We start from the raw sequence: 6,998 nt of genomic DNA on the forward strand, positions 1-6,998 counted from the left end.
TGCCTCAATTCGATTAGCCGTTTAGAAATGACATCGAAAATACGAACTCAGCTGTTCGGTTTGCGATATTTTACGATTTTCCAAATTACTCTTTATCCGTAGGGAATTAGAGAAAACTTTCAACATGTGGAAGGATCGGTTTTGCAACACCTTTCCAACGCAATATTATTTTCCTCATTCCGATAAACGGTTTAGAAATGCGATCGAAAATACAATTCACGTTTTTTGTGTGAAGAATAAACGGTCTCCAAAACTGCTCTTAAACCGCTTACATTTTACCAAAAAAATTAACTTGGGTCATGATACTCGTGTGTATAGCTTTCCAATGGTATATCGCAAGCCCCATTTGGGCAATGTTTGCGGAAGTTCAACCTAGCACTAGGGGAAGTTTAACGTACTAATACCGGGGCAGTTCAGGTTGTGATCAGAATAATATTTTCATCCCGTGATCAGAATAGTGTTTTTGTGTGTCTATATATATATATATATATATATATATATATATATATATATATTATATATATATATGATATTATATTATATATTCCTAGGTTAGATTCATTATGTAATCCGATATATGGATATGGAAATCCCTTCTATTTAGTTCGGACAATTAACATTATCATTTCAATTTGATTTCAATCTGTACTTTTTAGTTACTTTACTTCTCACAATAGAGCTTAGAAGTAAGAATTTGTTGGTTGATTGTATCCTTAACCATTTCTTTTCTTTGACACGAGGAACTACTCACCATGAATCCACTAATTGTTGTTGCTTCTGTTATTGCTGTTGGATTGGTCATAGGGCTTCCTTCTATTGGACCTGGAGTTGGTCAAGGTACTGCTGCAGGTTGTAGAAGGTATTGCGAGACATCCAGAAGCAAAAGTTAAAATACAAGGTACTTGATTGCTTAGTCTAGCTTTTATGGAAGTTTTAACAATTTATGGACTAGTTGTGGCACTAGCGCTTTTATTTGCGAACCCTTTTGTTTAATATTAAAAAAATCTTTCGATTTTGATTAGATACTTTTTTATTTTTTAGTATATTGGTATTTGCTTCCGCAATTCCAATTATATCAATACTTTATTTAATTTACTCCTATTTATTACTACTAGAATTATCAATTTATCGGGACAGATAATACCCCATTCTAGGAAGGGCTGAGTTGAGTATTATTAATTTAGAAGACCTTCTTATTTCTCGTCCTTAGTTTAGGAAAGTGGAAAGTTTTTTCCTTTTATTTTAGGAATTTTGGAAAATGTACATTTCAACAAAGGAAGTGTTTCACCGGTCAAACAAGACGTAAGACTTAATCTAAAAGAAATTACTAGATTGAATCCATTTGCGTTAAAAAAACGATCAAAAAAGGGCGTGCGAGTTAAGTGATCAAAAAATATGTTCTTTGTTCGTCCTATCTATAAGAGGAGAGCATATGAAAAATGTAACACATTCTTTCAATTTTTTCGCTCATTGGCCATCCGCTGGCAGTTTCAAGCTTAATACTGATATTTTAGCAACAAATCTAATAAATCTAACTATAGTGGTTGGTGTTTTGTTTTTTTTTTGAAAAGGGAGTATGTGCGAGTTGTCTATTTCAAGAATAGATTGATCTATCCGGCTACACTTTATAATAGTTTTTAGTATTTCAAGAATAGATTGGATCTATCCAGGCAAAAAGAGGTACACTTTCTACAACCATATTAGTATTAGTACCGAATTTAAATGGCAAATAGCTAATGTAAAATTATCTGATATAGAACACTCATACCAATAAAATGGTTTGAACTATTTACTAGAGAAAAAAAAAGGGCACCCTGCCCTTTTTTAACCAATGCCGATCAACAACCTATGTATAAACAGAGAAAAAAATTGGATTTGAAGAAAAAAATTACATTAATTTTCATTTTCCATTTATTTAGTTAGTTTTTCTTAATGAAATTGAAATTATTAACTAAAGGGCAAATACAAATAAAGAAACAACTTTGCTGACCATGACATATTTTTATCTAGGCGGAAGAGTCCTCTTAATATTTATCTAGTCTTATATAGGTTTCGGTATATTAAAATATAAACATAAAAAAGAAGATGGAGGATAAGCTCATTACTAAAAAAAGATATGGATATAGCTATAAAAAAAGAAAAAAATGGAGCGTGAGAGCCGAATGAATCGAAAGATTCATGTTTCGTTCGGGAAGCGATCATAAAAGTATTAAACTTTCAAATAAAGTTCAAACTTTAGGGCCTATTCGGTTGACAGTGAAAATGGAGGGGTTTGGCAGGGATTACACCCTCTACAAGTCAAAACCTCCTTGTAGGGTATTTTATTTTCGCACACAAGAATTCAACATCTCTGACAATCCCAAGTGGTGTGATAGTATCTATATTAGCAAGCTTAATAGTAACATCGATGTCTTGTATCTCAGCAGGTGTAATATCATTCATCATTTCTTGATATAATATAAACGGGATAGCACTCACACTAGCACCCAAATCGCACAAGCCATTATAACAATGGTCTCCTATTTTAACAGAGACAACATTCATGCCAACCATAGGCTTATTCTTATCTTTATCATCGGGTTTAGCAATTCTAGCAGCATCGCCACATAAATAAATAACATGCCCATCAATATTATCAACTAAGAGATCTTTAACCATAGCAACATTAGGTTCAACTTTAATTTATTCAGAGAGTCTAGGTGCTCTAATATTACTTTTGTTAACTAAGGTTGAAACCTTAGCATGTTCCTTTATCCTAATAGGGAAAGGTGGTTTCTCAATGTAAGTAGTAGGCACAACTGGGTCAACATTATAAATGATAGTTTCATCTTTAACTATAACTGGCTCCTCAATCTTTTCTTTAATAGGGGGATGATATTTAAACCATTTCTCCTTAGGGAGATCAACATGAGTAGCAAAAGATTCACCAAAAAAGGTACTAACTCAGAGTCAAGTCCATATTTAGTGCTAAACTTGTGAAAGGCATCTGTATCCAAACTTAAGTGTTATACCTGACTCATTACCCTGGTCGATTTCCCAAACTTCAGAGTTGCGTTTAATTCTTTCCAAAAGATTCCATCTGAATTCAATAGCTTTCTTCATAAAAGAGCTTGTCGAATACGAATCAAGCATGTTTTGATTATCATGAGGAAGCCGAGCATAAAAATTATGTAATATAATTTATTTTGAGAGCTCATGATTGGGGCATGTATACATCATGTATTTAAGCCTCCACACAACTTTGAGAGATACTTTCACCTTGACGAGGCCAAAAATTATATATATAATTTCGATCACGATGAATTAAATGCATAGGATATTTTTTTGATGAAATTCCAATTTCAACCGCTTCCAATCCCAAGATCCAATATCATCACATAGCCTATACCAAGTCAATGCCTTTCCATTAAAACATAAAGGGACGACCTTCTTCTTCACTTCATCTCCGGGTAAACCTGCTAACTTAAATGATCCACAAATTTCATCCACATAGATTAGGTGCATATCGGGACGTAATGTTCCATCTCCTGCATAAGGATTAGCTAACAGTTTCTCTATCATACCCGAAGGAATTTCATAATAAATATTTTTAGTAGGTGCAGTAGGTTGAGGAGCAACTCTTTGTTCTTTCAATCAAGGTGAAGATACCCCGAACAAACCCCTCAAAGGATGGTTTTCCATAGTAACAAGTAACAGTAAATTTCAGCACGTAATATAAAATTTTCCTTACCAAATTCCACTCACCAAAAGTGCTTCACTCCCCGAAAACGGTGCCAGAAAAGTGCCTTGATGACCCGCAAGTATAGGGGATCAATCGTAGTCTTTTCGGTAAGTAAGAGTGTCGAACACAATGAGTAACAGAAGGAAATGACAAGCACTTTTCAGCAAGGTATTTTCTGCAAGCACTGAAATTGTCGATAACATAGCAAGGTAATCTGTAACAAGTGACAAGTAGCAATAGTAACTTAAAGTACAGCAAGGTAGCCCAATCCATTGTTGGGGAACATTGCATGGAAAACAAAAAAAATCTACACACACGCAAGATCTATCCATGGAGATGCATAGCTACAAAATAAATTCTGTTTCGGACAAACTTTGCTACTACTGGAACCCTTCAAACTTTCCAATGTTAATACGTTAAAGAGAGGATATAAATGTATGCATCTTACTTCTTCGGTGAAGTATTTCCTTCGCCTGAGTTCTTAGATTCCTTCCGTTATTTTTATTTCCTCTTTAGTTTGTCGTTGTTGTTGGCAGTTCTATAATTCTTGGTATAGCTAATTTTGATGTAACTTTTTGTGTTGTTGTTATGGTAGTTTTATTTTGCAGTCTGGATGCTGTCTTAGAAGACTGTTAGAATAGAATTTATTTTGGCATTGCTCAGTACAACTATATATTATGTTCTTTGTAATAGTGATGCACATTAAGATTGGTTGGTACAAATATTTTTGTTTTCTTTTTTCTTGTTTGCTTTGATCTAGACCAAGATGTTCATGCATTGATCCAGAATTCAAGATAGCTGATTCGTCTCCAACGTATCTATAATTTTTGATTGTTCCATGCTATTATATTATCCATCTAGGATGTTTTATATGCAATTATATGCTATTTTATATGATTTTTGGGATTAACATATTAACCTAGAGCCCAGTGCCGGTTTCTGTTTTTTCCTTGTTTTTGAGTATCACAGAAAAGGAAAACCAAACGGAGTCCAATTGACCTGAAATTTCATGGAGATTATTTTTGGACTAGAAGAAGCCCATGGAGTATTAGAGATGGGCCAGAAGAGTCCCGAGGCACCCACGAGGGTGGGGGGCACGCCCTACCCCCTGGGCGCGCCCCCCTACCTCGTGGACGCCTCGGAGACCCCCCTGACTTGTTCCCGACGCCAAAACCTCTTATATATACAGAAACCCCCAGAACATAACCTAGATCGGGAGTTCCACCGCCGCAAGCCTCTGTAGCGACCAAAAACCAATCGGGACCCTGTTCCGGCACCCTGCCGGAGGGGGAACCCTCACCGGTGACCATCTTCATCATCCCGGCGCTCTCCATGACGAGGAGGGAGTAGTTCACCCTCGGGGCTGAGGGTATGTACGAGTAGCTATGTGTTTGATCTCTCTCTCTCTCTCTCTCTCTCTCTCTCTCTCTCTCTCTCGTGTTCTTGATTCGGCACGATCTTGAAGTATCGCGAGCTTTGCTATTATAGTTGGATCTTATGATGTTTCTCCCCCTCTACTCTCTTGTGATGGGTTGAGTTTTCCCTTTGAAGTTATCTTATCAGATTGAGTCTTTAAGGATTTGAGAACACTTGATGTATGTCTTGCATGTGCTTATCTGTGGTGACAATGGGATATTCACGTGATCTACTTGATGTATGTTTTGGTGATCAACTTGCGGGTTCCGTAACATTGTGAACTTATGCATAGGGGTTGGCACATGTTTTCGTCTTGACTCTCCGGTAGAAACTTTGGGGCATTCTTTGAAGTTCTTTCTATTGGTTGAATAGATGAATCTGAGATTGTGTGATGCATATGGTATAATCAAACCCACGGATACTTGAGGTGACATTGGAGTTTCTAGGTGACATTAGGGTTTTGGTTGATTTGTGTCTTAAGGTGTTATTATAGTACGAACTCTATGATAGATTGAACGGAAAGAATAGCATCGTGTTATTTTACTATGGACTCTTGAATAGATCAATCAGAAAGGATAACTTTGAGGTGGTTTCGTACCCTACAATAATCCCTTCGTTTGTTCTCCACTATTAGTGACTTTGGAGTGACTCTTTGTTGAATGTTGAAGGATAGTTATATGATCCAATTATGTTATTATTGTTGAGAGAACTTGCACTAGTGAAAGTATGAACCCTAGGCCTTGTTTCCTAGCATTGCAATACCGTTTGTGCTCACTTTTATCATTAGTTACCTTGCTGTTTTTATATTTTCAGCTTACAAAAACCTATATCTACCATCCATATTGCACTTGTATCACCATCTCTTCGCCGAACTAGTGCACCTATACAATTTACCATTGTATTGGGTGTGTTGGGGACACAAGAGACTCTTTGTTATTTGGTTGCAGGGTTGTTTGAGAGGGACCATCTTCATCCTACGCCTCCCACGGATTGATAAACCTTAGGTCATCCACTTGAGGGAAATTTGCTACTGTCCTACAAACCTCTGCACTTGGAGGCCCAACAACGTCTACAAGAAGAAGGTAGTGTAGTAGACATCAAGCAATTTCTGGCGCCGTTGCCAGGGAGATTCGCGCCAAGTGAAGTCAAGTCAAGACATACCAAGTACCCATCACAAACTCTTATCACTCGCATTACATTATTTGCCATTTGCCTCTCGTTTTCCTCTACCCCACTTCACCCTTGCCGTTTTATTCACCCTCTCTTTTCCGTTCGCCTCTTTTTCGCTTGCTTCTTGTTTGCTCGTGTGTTGGATTGCTTGTTTGTCATGATGGCTCAAGACAATACTAAATTGTGTGACTTCACCAATACCAACAACAATGATTTTCTTAGCACTCCGATTGCTCCTCTTACCGATACTGAATCTTGTGAAATTAATGCTGCTTTCTTGAATCTTGTCATGAAAGATCAATTCGCCGGCCTTCCTAGTTAAGACGCCGCTACCCATCTAAATAGCTTCGTTTATTTGTGTGATATGCAAAAGAACAAAGATGTGGACAATGATATTGTTAAATTGAAGCTATTTCCTTTTTCGCTTAGAGATCGTGCTAAAGTTTGGTTTTCATCTTTGCCTAAAAATAGTATTGATTCATGGAATAAGTGCAAAGATGCTTTTATCTCTAAGTATTTTCCTCCCGCTAAAATCATCTCTCTTAGAAACGATATTATGAATTTTAAGCAACTTGATCATGAACATGTTGCACAAGCTTGGGAGAGGATGAAATTAATCATACGTAATTGCCCTACACATGGTTTGAATCTTTGGATGATTATACAAAAATTTATGCCGGATTGAATTTTG

This window comes from Aegilops tauschii, chromosome 7 (assembly GCF_002575655.3).
Source record: "Aegilops tauschii subsp. strangulata cultivar AL8/78 chromosome 7, Aet v6.0, whole genome shotgun sequence".
Lineage (NCBI taxonomy): Eukaryota > Viridiplantae > Streptophyta > Magnoliopsida > Poales > Poaceae > Aegilops > Aegilops tauschii.